At 39.0% G+C, this 17,145-nt stretch overlaps 1 protein-coding gene across 4 annotated transcripts in view; it reads left to right on the top strand.

The window, feature by feature from the left end:
• The window catches only part of spop (speckle type BTB/POZ protein), a 132,194-nt gene that overhangs the window by 29,465 nt on the left and 85,584 nt on the right, over positions 1–17,145 (top strand). For all 4 annotated transcript variants that reach the window (XM_055194420.2, XM_073857476.1, XM_055194418.2 and 1 more), the window contains exon 2: positions 12,102–12,226. The gene's annotated coding sequence lies outside the window, so the exon portion shown is untranslated. The remainder of the gene's footprint in view (positions 1–12,101; positions 12,227–17,145) is intronic.

Below are 17,145 nucleotides of genomic sequence, written 5' to 3'. Positions count from 1 at the left end.
TACATTGCGTGAATGGTCCGCTGTAATATCAGAAATGGATGTATTGCGTTCTGTAAAAAAGGAGTAGTGGCGTTTGTCGCATTTTGGGAAAAAAGGGAGAAAAGATGACAGAATATCACGGCGGGTATTGGATTTTGCGTAAAATTAATTATTTACTTTTAACTACTGACCTGATATAATACTGATTTTGGCAGTAACTCATTTTTTTCAAAAATGGCGTTTATCGCGTTTTGGAACCAAACTCTTCAAATGTCACCACAGGGAAAACTAGACAATCGCTACTTCCGTTTCATTTAACATAAAGCATTTACAATATGGTAACTTACAAATGATTGTGTTTGTGTATAGATTTGTAGCATTGCTAAAAATTCTGCATGCCCTGTTACTCTGCACTTTTGCCCTATAGATGCAGAAAGGGTGAAATGATGCTAACCTGCAACTTTCACTCCATTCTCATTCAGCTCACTCTTTCTCTTTGTTTTCCTCTAACAATTTTCTGTTTTTCTTATTCTTTATCTGCGTCTCTCTCGCTCTTGCAGCAGATTGCGATTTGATGCTGAGTTGATCATCTGTCTCGCTCTGTCTGTTTCACTCTCTCATTTCATCTCTCTTACTTTTCTTTCTTGCACACACATTCACTTAGCCACTGATGCACCTATTTGCCATTAATTTAATTGTTGTGTTTAAAATGGATTCAAGTGCGTGCAATGTGCAAACCTGTTTTAGGTTTTTCATTTGAATCTACTAGGGCTGCAACGATTCATCGAGTTACTCGATTAACGTGATTCAAAAAATTCCTCGATGCACAAATTCTGCCTCGAAGCCTCGTTAAATTCCTATGACGCGCACTACACGCACCGAGATCTGATTCACACGGACCGTTGTTCAATGTTCAGGAAGTACATCATAGCGCATGATACATTTTGAATTTAGTTGGCGCGATGGCGGAGAGTAAATATGTCCATAAACGGCAGAGAGAGAGAAAGTCTAAAGTTTGGGATCATTATTCTTATCATTACATTACATTCAGCATCTGAAATGAAAACGGATGGCTTGCAGGAATGAAACACATCCACTGGTGTGTCACCAAGCGTCTCTGAAACAAGGTAACGTAGCTTCCGCTGATTTTAATCCCATACTGTATTTGTAGCGATGTCGTTATGCGGTTTGACTAGATATGATGTTTAGCTTTGATGTTTTTAAGTACTAAACGTATTCACGGTCAATTGCAAGAGAGAAGCTTAAAAAAGAACCCCTTCACACACATGCATGCACCCTTGTCTCTCTCTCACGCGAGTCAGACCGATCACGTAATGCATCACATATGCTTAAACTTTTATGTAGCCACGCAAAAATAATTTCAGCTGCATGCATTCACTGTATAGAGCGGGACGTGATGTTATGATTTTTCGAACGGATTCTTAACCTAAAATGCACCGCAATGCAAGTGATGCAAACCCAATGCAGCGTTCTATTGAAAATGAATGTATGTATTTCTGCCGTACCAAAATGCAATGAAGCAACTGAACGTCTGACTGGGGTGTCACTCTTCCTCACGCGCAGCACGCGTGCATGTGTGTGTGTGTGTGTGTGTGTGTGTGTGCACGTGCGCGCACACACACAGGTTGTTACTATAGCAAATAGGCTCAACCCAGAAATGATATATTATTTGTTAGTAATGGTAAATGCTGCAGGTGTAGAAATGTACATTAACCAGATATTTACTTTGATGTAAGGGCTAGATTACAGCATGAAACCTGTTGTGCATATTAATAAATTAAAGTGCTTAATTGTTGGCACTGGCACTTATAAACACTAAATGGGTAAAAATGGAAATAAATTGGCTATTTTTTGCAGCCAAATGCCAATACCTCTGTTTTGTTTTAGAAATAAAAGCCAAATGCTTTAACATTTTACAGCCATGTCATTTTCGTTATGCATTATTTGTTTTGGTTGTTTAAAAACACACACAAACATTTTATCCGATTACTCGATTAATCGATCGATTCAGTGCTAGATTAATCGATTACAAAAAGAATCGATAGCTGCAGCCCTAGAATCTACTTTGTTTTAATCAAACACTTTCAGTGGTGTCAAAAGTATTCATATTCATTACTCAAGTAGAAGTATAGATACTAGGGTTTAAAAAGACTTTTGTAGAAGTTGAAGTATCAACTCAAGCTTTTTACTCAAGTAAAAGTGAAAAAGTACTGGTTTCAAAACTACTTAAAGTATAAAAGTAAAAGTAAATGTAAGGAAAAAAATGTCATTAGAGAAAAAAGCCTAGGCCGCACCACAGGGGCCTTTTGGGCACCCTATCTCCTCTAAAAAATGTTTCTAAAGGCCATAATAACTACAGTGTTATTAAAATGTTAATGTTAAAAAATTTGGGATGCACTAGGGCCAGGGGTAGGCAACGTCAGTCCTGGAGTGTCGATGTCCTGCAGATTAGCTCCAACCCTTATAAAACCTTGGTTACCTGTAGTTTCAGGTGACTTTAACCTTTATTAGTTTGTTCAGGTCTGCTTGATTAGACCTGGAGCTAAACACAGGACATCGGCACTCCATGTTGCCTACCCCTGCACTAGGCTATCTGTTTCAACTGCATACGGTATATGCCCATTAAAAATTAACGCATTTCAATACAATGCAAACAAATACATTAAAGCAGTGGTTCTCAAACTGGATGTCGCCAGATGGTGCCAGGGGCCCCAGTTTTATAATATTTTATGAAATACATTACTTTATTATAAATTCTGTGTAATTAAACCTCAGAAAAATAAGGCTACTAAACAAAAGCAATAAATTGAATAATTTAAAATGTTTTGTTTAATTCAAATTTTAAGAATTTAGAATGTTTATGTCAATCCACTGTACACAAGGGAGGCCGCAAAAAATGTTTGATAACAACTGCATTAAAGAACCATATATGTGTACTACTGAGCATTAACATGTGTTCCATAGAGAGGAAGATATAATGACTAGTTGCCTATAAATATTGTAATGGTGCAAAAAGTCAAACTTCAGAGCAGTGCCGCTGGTGGCCAAACTTTTACAGTGGTGCCCTCTTTAGTTAAAAAACAACAAAATCACACACAACTATAGTATGTGTGAGAATACAAATATGCTATTGCAGGGAACTACACTAACCTTTTCCACTGGTGGCACTTGCGCTACCAACTTTTTCAGTTACTGGCGCAAAATATGATTTGGTCGCACATATTTTTTTCAAGGTATATTAAGGCGCTCTGGTTAATAATGAACAATAATGAAACTGTATTGCATACAGATATGCTTTTTATTTTACTTGCCATCTTTTAAACCACATGCCGCCTTGTTTTCTTAAACGTTGCAGTCAGTGTTTCCCACAGATCTGAAATTTACTTGGTGGTGGTAACCGGTAAAAAGGGCAATCATTTCCCACTGTCAAATAATGGTCTACTATACATATGACGAAGAACTAATAATGTGTGACACAACACAATACTTTGATTTATTGAAAATTAATATTAATTTCACATTATACTTCATTAATCGAAACACTCCAAACTTTCTTTGCCATGAATAAAGCTGACATTGTCTGTTTGTCTAAGCACCATGAAAACACTAACTGTTTTTGCACTCATATATGAAGCAATTAGATGACCCCTTTTATCAAACTCAATATAATACAATACAATGTATAATATATTAATAGACAGTGCAGGTCTATAGATTATAAATGTGACTGATGTTATTACTGATGTTATAATGGTAATAATTTCTATTAAATAGGCACTTTTACTGCTTCTGCTCTATCTTTCTATTTCTCTCTTGCCGATTTAAAAAGCTATTATTTCAATAATATTATTCCACTTATTTTATTTTCAAATCTACTTGCTGTCCCGGTGACAAACTTTACATTGCTTTGCTCGTTTAGTGCAATGGGCTTGACATTAGCACTGTTTTTTTGCTACAATCTGTGCAAACTTAATATGGATATGGTTTTAGAAAATATATGGTTTATTAATAATAAGATTATTAAAAACATGTGAGAAAGAAAACGCAGCGCGTGGTCGTAACAAGAACCATCGCCATAGAAACCGAAGGCACGCTAAACTGCACTCGAGCTTTAGCGCGGTAGCGCTCATGGCCGTTTTCCGATCGACTCGGGTTATAAACTCAATATTAATCAGACTTGGGACCCAAAGTAATTAAACTAGGACCTAACCGGACCCGACAGACCATTTAAAATATAAACCCGGAACCATACGGGTCCCGCGTCCTCAGTGAAGAAAGACCTCTGCTCAAGTTCAGAAACATGGAAGACAGTGCGCTTGCGTCGCGTCGCACCCAATTCATTGAGAAACAGCTGAGCACGCAAACGCACACTGATGGGGAGAGACACGACGTGCTTTCACGCAAAAAGAAGCCAACGTGTTGATGGCTCAGAGCACGTTATAAAACGTATTCTTAAAATCCACATTTATGTTTTAATAAATGCTCATAGTAAATCATAGCATATTGTCTAAAACATTAGGTAGCACATTTGCGACCCATTAAAAATTAGGGTCGCAACGGCAGTTCAAAAGGTCGCATATGCGACCATTTTGGTCGCAGTGTAGCTCCCTGTATTGTTATCATTTATAATTGTATTTTGACAGCAACACAAACTACAAATATGCAATTATATATTATAGCCTATTTCTGCATCTGTACTTGTGTAGCTAATGGACTTTTGTATACTTTACTTTAGTCAGTATAAATCCAAGCAATTTTGGAGAATTACTAAATGTCTTTATTGTAAGTAAATTAAAAGTCAGGTTTAAGCAAAAGTTGGTATATATGGTTATGTGTTTCATTGATTTAACACTCAAGCATTCAGCTAAGTAGGTTTTGTTAATGCAAATAAAATTGACGGCAGTTATTAGCATATACAAAACAACAATGTCTTTAGCATAGATATCTTTGCCATGCTTCAAAACGCAACGCAGCACAATGTCATTTAAGTTGAACAACTGAAGTTACATGATATAAATTGGTATTGTTACACTATTAAAATCACACAGATGAGTTGGTGTCAGCAGCCAGCTATACATTTACACAGGCTTGTGAATGTGAACTGACCTGAAAGTGATGCGCGAGTTTTATTTCGTACTTTTCCATTTGAAGACAGAATGCCGCGTTCTGTTACTGTACAAACAGAGAGCGGATGATATCAAAGCATCGCGAGGGGAGACATTCTGCATGCTTTCTAATCGCTCTCGCAGTTCTTTTATGTTTCTCTGTGCAGCGCTATCGAACAAACTTTTGATCATCTGCAGTCAGCTGGGGGGCGGGGATTGCGTACAAACCAATAGGGTGTCGGAATTAGGGATGTCACGGTACCAAAAATCTAGTAGTCGGTACCAATACCACAAAAAGTACACGGTACTCGGTACCTAAGTCGGTACCACAGTGTGTAAAAAAAAAAGAACAATTATACTTAAACATTATTTTTTTTATTAAAACATTTCAACATTATAGAAAACTTTTAAGAGCTTCTGTTTAGGTTGTCTGTGTTAATGTTTGTTGACTTTTCTCCTGACTCTCTTGGTGTACATCCTCCTCTGGCTGATACTGTTAAAAAGAGAGAGAATAAGAAATACATTAAATCAGCTAAAGCTACAGGTGCTAAGGTGCACTTATAAACACACGCACGTGCACATACACATACTCTGAATGCAAGCATTAGTTTAATATCACTCACATTGTTGCAGGATGAAAATAGTTATTAAAAACCCTTAACATTTTAATACTTCATCCAGTGACATTAGGCTACTTTTTGCTGACAGGGTGACTAAATGGCGATGCATGGTCGCCCATTTATAAATAGTTTTTAAAGTTGCAAATGCAGCGTCATTAACAAATAACTGACTTACACAATACATTAACATCTAGCATAAAGTTAGCTGGTTACACGGCATTAATGCCAGCTGCCTCAAACAAACATAATATAGGGTCTGGGTTTCAGTATAAAATTAAAGTTTTACAGTTTGTATATAATGTTAATGTGAATTAAAACTTACCTCGAATTCTTTAAAGAGATTGGGGTGTCTGTCTTTCAAGAGCTTTGCCAAATTCTATGTTTGATAGCGACAAACAACTTTAGAAAGATTCCCGTGTGCTCGTAAGAGGCGTTCTTCCTCTTCTTTAACTCTTGTGGAGCGTCAAATACACACGCGCGTATATGCTGCCCCCATCAGTCCCGGAAGAGTATTGCAGCCTCGGTACCTCCGGTACCAGAGAAAGCAGGTACCGTCATGTTTAAAAAAATGTTGGTATCGACTTGGTACCGAAGTATTGGTTCTCGTGACATCCCTAGTCGGAATGGTGTATGTTTATCCTTCTCAACCAACCACAATCGCATTCATCTGGATGATGCAATTTATCAAGATAGGTTTTTTAACGATGACAAGCCGGGATGTAAAAAAAGAAAACAAGTTGAAATTAATAGAAGTAACGAGGCGATTTTTAAAATGTAAGGAGTAGAAAGTACAGATAATTGCGTGACAATGTAAGGAGTAGAAGTAAAAAGTCGTCTGAAAAATAATTACTCAAGTAAAGTATAGATACCCAAAATATCTACTTAAGTAAGGTAACGAAGTATTTGTACTTCGTTACTTGACACCTCTGAACACTTTTGATACAAATCACTCACTTTCTCTGCAAGGAAAGTTGTGGATGTTTATCTGGCATCATGGTAAGGAAGTGTTTGTTGAAACCTTAGCGATGATCTGTTTGTGTTTTGTGTCAGAATAATACTGATCCTTGGAGTTTTTTTGCTGCCTTTTAAACTTAAGATATGATGGCCAAATAGGGATGAAAAGATCCAAAGGTCCAAAAGATACACCACTAGTAAAAATGCCTCTGTTTTGCATACTTTGCCAATATTTTTTTTAATAATATAAATGACCTTGAGTTTACAATTTCTTTGTATTTGTGTACAAAAGAGTTAGCATGGTTAATGTCACACATTTGTTTGATTGGCTACCCTTAACATTATTTCTCCATTTCCAAAATTTTCTGAAATGTTATTTCATGGTTAAGATTTTGGATTTAATTGAATTTTTATCCCAGATTGTCAGTGTGGTCTCAGACTTTTGCACCCCACATTCTTTGTAAAATGTAGAAAAAAACCTGTTGTGGTGTCCTTGCGTTGAAAGTATGAAAATCAATAGTACAGAATGACAAACTGACGTTTGAATGCATTCTCTGAACACCTCTCAAGTGGAGGTTTCTGTCTTCCAATTGGTGGCCCCCGAACGCCGCCATCCGTTTAGTTGCCGCCAAACTGCGTCATAGCTCATTACCATAAAGTTGAGGTGATTTCAACTCTCCTCGACGCTCAACCCGTCCAAGGCTCGCCGCACCATGACTCGTCGGAGCTCACCGCCGGCTCTCATTGAAAATGAATGACTTCCAGCAACTTTGACGCACTCGCCGGTGGCAGTGTGAATGCACAGTTACAGTTTTGACAGATACACTTAGGCTAATTGTCAGTATTTTAATTATTATTGTGCATGCAAAAGACTAGTTTTTAAAACCCTTAAGACAGCCTTATAACTTCATTTTTTTCATGTGCATTTTTTTCATGTGAGAGGTAAGAAGTATGTTGCTGTCTTTAAATCAATGGCTTTACAAAAACTGTTTGTTAAAGTTTCAGCAGCATTACAGGAAGGCTGATCAACACAGATACACATCATTTTGAAATGATCAAATATGAAAGTCATGTGTTTGAGTAGTTTGGTTCACCAAAAAAACAATACTGTCATGTTCCAAACCCGTATGAACCAGTATAATGTTTTTTTTTCTGCTAACATAAATAGTTATATCCTTTCCCATGGCACTTTTCTATAGCGTAAAATGTAGGAATAGACAGCAATTTCATCTTTTCAAAAGACATATGGGCTAGTTTTATGATACTTTTATGGTGCAATTTTTTTAAAGGATAATAGGACCCATCCCCGTTCCATTTTATTTGGATGGAAAATAGCAACTCAGTTTTGTGTTCCATAGAGGTCGTATGACTGTGACTAAGCTAAATAACATCACTTAAGTGAGATCCCGTGTTTATTTTGAAGGTTTCGTGAATGCAAGTCGTTTCCCATAACTTCATCAGACCACCACATTGAAGTGTTCCAGACAGCGTCATGAACGGGAAGATTTATGAGATTGCTCTGTAGCAAGAAAGTGGAAAACGAACATGATAAACCTTAAAAATAAGTTTGAGCTTAGAGCAGAAGTACAAAGACCTGGCAATTGCTTTGATATATTGCACAAAGAAATAAAAAGACTTGTCGAATGTTGGTTCACAAAACTTTAGTATTATGAAGGTGACTGTAATGGCAGGCAAGGTCCAAAGTTACCAACTAACAGCAGGTGTATTGTGATCATCATTTACAAGCTAGAAAAATATTACCTCCTGAGTCCTGACCATAAAATTGTATTTTGTATTAAAAAAAATGAATGTTATTTTGCATTATTTAACAGGTTTGTTTCTATGCTTGGCCAGCAACTAGTTTGACTTTTTCCAAAGTAGGCCACTGTTTTAAAATAAAATTACACAACATACAAATGCTGACAATTTTGAAAAACCTGATCAGGTCGATTTGAACTGAGCAGCTCATCACAACCCTTAGACCAGGTGCAGTATACTTCCTGATGAAATACTGATGTTTGACTTCATAAAGTTGAGTGCTTTAGGGAACGTTGATGTGAGTTATGTGAAAGGGCCTTAATTCAGTTGTCTGTGAAGCAGCGGTTTATCTTCTGACCCAGTAATCTCCCTTTACACCTATACCTGCGGTACATGGCAGACACGCACACAGACAGGTCAAAAGGATAGAGGATCCAGCCCTTGATCGCCGTGAGCAGGTTCTTGGATGATAATACTATTAAGTTGTAAAGATTTGAGCTTTTCATGCAGTGTGGAGCAGTTAGAGATCAGCTTATGTTTGATGTCATGTCTAGAGGATGATGGGATTGATTCAGAACCGGCCCTAAGTCCCTTAGGGCTTCAGGCTGATCAGATCCCCTTCAGTTCTGTTCCTCATCCTAAATAGCAGATCATCCTGCGCTTTGTCAGTATATTTTAAAATTGCCTTTGGCTGTTGAGTGTACTATAAAGCCTACTGTAATTGTTGCTTATTGGTATTGTTGCAATATTAAGGTAGAAATGTTTAACTTAAGTAGAATGTTTCCATTTATAAATATTTTTATGTAATAGATACATGGGACTTCTCGATGTTGCTTTCATGGGATTTATAGATGGTTTCAGCAGTAACAACATAAACAAATGGCTTTTGTGGAACATTTGTAACTTCCGTTAAACTGCGCTAAGATACAATAACAACAAAGTCCTTTTAGAGTAGTTTATTTCTGATATCAAGCAAAATAAACAGCAAGTAGATTACCTTAGTCCAACTCATAGCTAAAGCGATCAAAAACTACACTGAGCTAATGTTACTGTATAAAATGTGTACTATATAATGTTTGCAATCATAACTACAGATCGGCTGTCCAACCTCCTTTCAAATAGCCTTAATCTATCCATGATCTCCGTCTTCCCTCGTCTTTAGGAAACTAAAACATTTGTTATTTTCGGTGAGGCATTTGTTCCAGAGTTCAGTTTAGCAACTAGTCAGACCATTAAACAAACAGAGACGTAATTGCGTCGCAGCACGTGCGCCCGATGAAACCGCCTATACTATGAGGGTGTTGTGCAAGAATGCTTTATTTTGATTGGATAAGAAATGTTTTATGGCAGGGGTGGGTATCAAGCGTGCCGCACAAGCCCTGAAAAGTGAAGCCAAAACGTCTCGATCTCCCCCCAGTGACTGGTCCCAGTATAGGTCATAAAGCCCGCCTCCCCATGTTATTCAGTGGGACTTAAGACCAACTAAAAAAAATAATTACACTTCAATTATCTTTTTTTTCCGAAGCTGGTTTCTGTCATTTACTGTAGTTTTTATCACGCTGATGTACATTCAAATGTTTGTTTTTAAAATAGGTTTGTGTTTAGTTAGTTATTTAATTATATAAAAACGGTGGTGTCACGTCATGATAGACAGCTGTGATATCGTGTGATATGCGCATTCTACAAGAGCGAGGGCGGGGTTTTGACTTCGCGCCTTCCCTTCCTGCTCACTACTGCGCATGACTGGTCCCGAAATCGCTACTGCGCAGACTCAAGACCCAAGATGTCAGCGCCATATCGGGACACTGGCGGCTTCACTTTTCACCAATGGAAGAGAGCGAACAGGCATCGTCCATCTTTTTTACAGTCTATGGTGGGCATTCCTGGTTCTACAAGGCCCCTGTCCTGCAAAGTTTAGCTCCAACCCTAATCTAACACAACTGAATGGCATTTCCAAGTCATCCTGCAGCCACTTTGATTAGGTTTTTTAGGTGTGTTTAATTAGAGTTGGAGCTAAGCTTTGCTGGACAGTGGCCCTCTAGGACTAGGAATGCCCACTCCTGTTCCACAGGTATAGATAAGATTCTTTTTTGATAAACACACACCTGACCTGTCAAATGTCTTATAATAACCACCAGAGCAATGTCTTTAGTAGGGATGCATCATGCAACAAAACACTTAGTTCACGGTTCAATACAATTTTCGGTTCTTGTCCACGGTTTTCGGTTCGGTTTCGGTTCTGATGCCTTGGCCTATTAAAGTGTTTTTTAATTATTCTATGCTTGGGTAACAGGAACAGTGAGATGTTAAGAATAGGGCTGCACGATGTGAGGAAAAGTTGCGATATGCGGTGACATTGTTTAATGTTGTGATGACGATGTGAGTTGCGATTAATACTTTATATTTTTTCATGTTTTAGGGGCCATTCACATGTCGCGCCTAAAAACGCGTGGAAAACGCTAGACACGTAGGTTATTGTCACATGACCTGCACGCTACGCTTCTGTCATCCTGAAAAGTTAAAATGTTTTTGAAAAGCCTGGAAAAAACGAGCGCGTCGCACCGAGTGCGAGTCGCGACCGCGGCGCTTCCAGAGCGCACATACATTTGAAATAATGAACTTGAGCGTGCAATAGACGCATTATATGAATCACCGCTTCCACAGTACCTGTGTTTGCGGCGTCATCTCTCCTAAATCCAAAATAATTCCATGATATAGCTGAAGTGCTTTTCCTTTTCACCACAAGGTCTTCGTCTGACAACACATTTTCTTACTCTTCTCTCCTTCCTCCGCCATCGTTTTTGCTAAGGCACAGCGTCGCAACTGACACCTCACAGATCAATCTGAGCGTAGCTGACTTGGGGGGGTTCCCCTGATTGGCCTAATAGCATGAACGCGCAAACCATGTCTTTAGGACTAAACGTGATAGGTCAAACGTTTATTACACACGCTTACCGTTTTCCCTTCATTCATCGCGTCAAGGCTGTCTGTTGAGTTCATATTGCGATGATGATATTTTAGCATCATGCACATTCTCTTCTTGAGTTAAACTTTTTCAAATTGCACGGAAGACGTTTTTGAGGCAAATAACGCGCTTTTGCATCAATGACAAGCCCAATTTGTGCCATTCGCATTGCCCGACGCGAATTTGCATCTTTACATTGATGTTGTATGTAATCTACTCGTGCAAATAATTAATCCACACCTCAGATTTAATAAGACAGTGGTGCTGCTTCCTTTTGTTGTCGTACTTCTGTTGGGTGTGTGCGCGCGAATGAAATCTGACACCAGCATTGCAAGCAGAGTTAAAGCAGCTAGCGCACAGTGACTGGATATCAACTCGCTGTGGCGTTTAAGCGTGCAGATCACGGAAATAACATTGGGTGTCTTTCAATTATATGCACATTTACGAAAACTTTCCACCCAATTTACAACACATGCGTACGCACATGAATTTGTTTTATACTCGTTCTCACGTTAGTAAATTTGAAGTGTTCTGAATGGCCCTGTTATATTTGTACTGAAATCATTTCACAAACAGTGTAGGTCAAGTGGTTTCAGTTTTTAGGTTTACTCTTATCTGTGATATCATTGATTATTGGGGAATATCCCAGTGACCTCACAGCATTACAATCATTTTCTCTTCTCTTTGCTCTCTTCCCAGATCTGGATCAGAGACAGTATCTGATCATAAATCAAAACCTGTATGTGAACTCAACATAATCGTTGAAGCTAACCGAGAGAGAATCGGCTGCAATGTGATGATAGTGCCTGTCTGATCACCAATAGGTAAGTAACATTGTTTGGTGTGTTAAGCCCTGGGTATAGTCTGTTTTGTTAAGCATACGCAAGCGTCGTTTGAAAATACCTCTCTTGCCTACATACTTCAGGGGGGAGGAGTATGGGACATTTTTGCAAAGTGTGAAGTGCAGGTGACAAGAAAAGAGGAGTACAAATGAAAAGGTCAAGGTTTAAGGCTGAAGGATGCAGATTTAAGCATCACTGACAATGAGTGCGTTTACATGCACAGTCTTACGCCGATTATGCTTAATAAATGGATAACACGTGGAGTCATGTAAAACGTTTTTTTTTTTAATCGGGGAAAGCCCATAAACATCGTAAGCAAAAACCGATCGGCACAGGTTGTTTTTTGCTCATTACCTCGATTTCGCGTGGCATGTAAACACTTTAACCGGCTTTCTCACTGTTTTGTCCATGTGCGCATGTCTCCGCGTGTGAAAGATAAACGTCAGATGCGGAAGTAAGTGCAAAGTAACGCAAAAAAGTCTCTGCTCTACTAAAGCAGTTGGCAGAGAAACTGCGAAAATAAAAATTATGTTATATTTACAGGTTCTGGAGACATGAAAAGAGAGAAACCAATGTAGCTTAAGACTGATATGCCGTCGGGTTTTTGATCGACTATTATGTACTATAGGTGATGACGTCTAGCCTGGGTGCCAGCCGATCTTAGCCCCGCCCACAAGAATTTGAGAACGGGCAGATCGGTCTGGCGTTTTTCCGTTGAGGAGCTGCTATGCTAGGACTAGAGCTGGGCGAACCAATCAAATTGTCAGGGCGGGCTTTATACGATGATGGACAGATAATCAACAGTAACGTAATGAACCACGTCACCAAAGAGCGCGTGTGTTGAATGGCTGCCGCTGTAGAGTTCAGATGTGTGGATTCTGACATTGAGTCTGTTCTAAAAGACTTCGACAGAGCATTGATTTTAAAAGAGGAACAGAGAAACGCGAGCAAGGCATTTGTTGATGTTTTTGCCGTCCTTCCTATTCGGCAAAAGTTGGTCGCAACTGAAATGGCTAACGTTATCACGGCGATGCAACTCTGCGTGCACGACGAGATGGATATAATTAGCGGCCGTTGCCAGCTTCTTTTCGGAAGCCCGGAATCGTGGTTGCTGAATAAGTGGAGGGACATGCTAGGCTCCAATATTTTCAAGCAAACGTAATGGGTATCGTCGTGGATGAAGTTCACCTAACGTACAAACGGTAAGAGATAGTCTTACTCTATGACTTAGTAAATACTTCATGTTGTGATATAAACGAAATGTTGTAAACATAATAGGTGTTGATGTACATTCGCTAACTCAGTATAATCACAATGTTAGTGTCATTGTAGCGAAATAACTAGCAGTTCGGTCAGGCTGCAAAGACGTAATTTCAACATACACTCACACATACACTCCGTTGCTCTGATTGGTCGTAGGTCTATCCAATTGAGTGCAGAGGCATTTTTCGGTTGAGACACGCCTCATAATTATAGCTCAATGGAGCGGTATCAGACTCAAATTCTGACTAGAATTGAGTATGACAACGTCAGGCTAGATGACGTCACTACCTGCGAGAAACCTGACAAATCTCCAAGTCCCATGTAAACGCAGTTGTCTGCATAGTCGGTTTATTGATTTGTATGTAAACGCGTGAAAACTGTTTTTTACAATAAGCAGATTTTTGATAGTTATCCGCTTATTCTGTGCATGTTAACGTACTCAATGGTGTAATAAAAGTGCCATTTTTACAGCTAATAATGGACTAGTCTCAGCCTCAGACGTCACACCCATGTAGCACGAAAGTGGCTGAAAGTTTGATGCATATGGAACACTTATCTAGAAACACTTCAACAGATTCAAAGTCGTCGTCTCCTGATTGGCTGAATTATACAGGATTTCCGAGAGACGTGTGTGGCACGATCTTTAATGGTCTATTCGTCTGGAAGCAACACAAAGCCGTCTGATTGAAGAATAGAGCTGCCATGTTTACAGATTGAGTAAACACTGCTTCTATGAGATATTTAACATGTTTGCCATTGTTGATATAAACTTTAGAGACGTTCGTGAATGATGGTTGGACACGAAACGTGATTGGTCCTTGGCCATTCCAAGTGCTATGGTTCTTAGACTTTCAGTAGGATTGATGGGTGCCTAAACTACTTTAAAAACTTTAGAAGGTTGAGGAGGAGGATGAAAACTGAGGGTGGGTGGATAAAAAGATAAATCTTAAATGTTTAATTGACCTCATGTCAATGTTATAGTACACTCAGAAATGAAAATTCTGTAATTTTTCTATCCCTTATGTTATTTTAAATGTACAGACTTTTCTTTCACTGGAACACTTAGTCTAGTGACTGACAGTTAAGTCACCATTTGCTTTTACCATATAAATAAAGCAACAACATTCTTCAAACTTTTTCCTCCTGGTTTTATGGATAAAAGAAAATCCTCTTTTTGAATGGCGAGAGGGAGAGTTAAAAGCAACATGATTTTAATTTGTGGCTATTAGACAAACCTTTTTTATTACACGGCTCGTTGGAATGCATGATTCTAATTTGCAAGTCACAGCGTTTTCAGGTTTGTTATTTTCTGATAACAACCGCTCAAAACAAATAATAACACACGGTAACCTGTATACTGCAAATCATTTTGACAGGTACAGTTATATTACATTTCTTGTTAAAATGTCTTTTAATAACACATGACATTATATTTACAATTAAAACCAATAGTGTGTTTGTGACATTTTGAACATTTTGTTAAAGCTAATGGTCTAATCTGATTCAATGCATTGTGCTAAGCTATGCTAAAAGTGGTAACGCCAGACCCAGAGATTAGCTGAATAGATTCCAAAAACGTAAAAATCAAATGTTTAACTCTAGGGGAGCCGGAAAATGAGCATATTTAAAAAAGTGTAGTGTCCCTTTAAATATCAAAACCGAAAGTAAACAGGTTTTCCCTACGAAAAGGTCTGCACTCGTTAAAATTTTGCAATAAAATGTATTAAATCAATATTTAATGCTATCAGTATACGACACTGTGTCGTATACTGATCACAGTGTCGGGGCTTATTTCTGCAATAACAACTCGCTGCCTATATCTCTTACATAATAAAAATAAGGAAGGGAATAGTATGTGAGAGATCCTTTGCAGGATATGTCACATTTTTTATATCAGGCCCTGCGCGCATATATGGGAGTTGAAGGACTGAGGTGACGGCACGCAAACAAACTCATCCGCTAACTCAAAACACACACCTCTTTCTCAGGTGCATGTAGTACGGATGACCCTGCGGTGATCACAGGCGTGAGCACATTACTGCTGACAGCATAATTAGCCACTCGTGACCTCGTGTCTGTTTTTATCCGCGTCTCTGTACCCCGCTTCTCTTTCAGCATCACCTCTTTATCTTTTATCTCTTAAGAGCACCGCACGCTCTCTCCCTCCCGTTCTGTAATTGATGACAGGTTAGGTTTGTCCTGTTGTGTGTGCATATAGCCGTGATGAGCTAATCCAGGTCATGCAAACCTGTTGTTATTAATCTGTATCGTAGCGAACATTAAGGAAGTGAAATTTGTGACAAGCGCCAAAGTAGAGTTGCTCGATGATTGTGATTTAAATGTAATGACCGTTTTTTGTGGTTAAACTAGCAAAAGTGGATTCGGACATGCCCCTGCACTTTATGGCGCTTTTCCATTGCATAGTGCCCCACGGTTTGGTTTGGTTTGGGTCGGGTCAGCTTACTTTTGGGAGCTTTTCCATTGGGATCACTTCGTAGTACCCGATACTTTTTTTCGTACCACCTCGGTTGGGGTTCCAAGCGACCCGAGCTGATACCAAACGTGACGCGTAAACACTGTAGTTCACTGATTGGTCTGAGAGAATCGTCATCGGCGCCGTCATCCTTTTATGTAAAATATTAGCTTTAGCTTAAGCTGGCTGCTAGCTTGCGCTGTCTCGAGCAAACATGTTGTTATCTGTGCTCTGTTTTAAGTTTCCAAACACCCTTTTAGCGATTTAAAACATCCACAGGTTGTGAATCAGGAACACATAAAAGTTTTTTCCAGACTTGCAGTTTGTGGCGGAACATTCGCGACGTGCACGTCAGTATTATTTATGCTTTAATGCAACTTCATTGAGGCTCAGCGGAGCGCCGTCGACAGACGCCACGGGTGTTTGAACAGAAACTGTTATGCGAGACAGAGGTAGTTATAAACGCGATGTGCAAAGGAAACTTCCATTTGTGGTGGCCAATTTTAATTTTGTGGCGGCACATTCGCGACGTGCACGTCAGTATTATTTATGCTTTAATGCAACTTCATTGAGGCTCTGCGGAGCTGTTGACTGACGCCACGGGTGTTTGAACAGAAACTGTCATGTGAGACAGAGGTAGTTATAAACGCAATGTTCAAAGTAAACATCTACGTATTTGTGGTGGCCAATTTTAATTTTGTGGCGGACTGATAAATAAATAAATGTTTGGGAATGTACAAGGACGCTCTTTCTTGTATGATGTCACAGCCGTATGCAGCGCAAATATAACGACACGCCTATAATTCCTCCCACTGCGAAGAGATACTAAACTCAATGGAAAAGCTAACCACGCCAAAGTGAGGTGAGCTGACCCGACCCAAACCAAACCAAACCGCGGGGCACCACGCAATGGAAAAGCGCCACTAGACTGTGCGCTAAGATTGTTAAAATAGGGCCCACTTTGTTTACGAGGATACTCGCAAGTACCGGCATTTTAAAATAATTATGTGTAAATTTGTTCATTATCAACAGGAATGAGAATTTTTCAGAAACACATTTTAGTTATTACACCATAAAAATGTTTCATTAGAGACTTTATTTATAGATTTTACAGTAGAATCCCCCATTTGTCTGCAGAAACTGCAACCCTCTTGAGATCTGTGTC

This window comes from Misgurnus anguillicaudatus, chromosome 19, assembly GCF_027580225.2.
Source record: "Misgurnus anguillicaudatus chromosome 19, ASM2758022v2, whole genome shotgun sequence".
In the NCBI taxonomy this organism is placed as follows: Eukaryota; Metazoa; Chordata; class Actinopteri; order Cypriniformes; family Cobitidae; genus Misgurnus; species Misgurnus anguillicaudatus.
The sequence above is the reverse complement of the archived record's forward strand: the minus strand, read 5'-3'. Positions and strand labels throughout refer to the sequence as shown.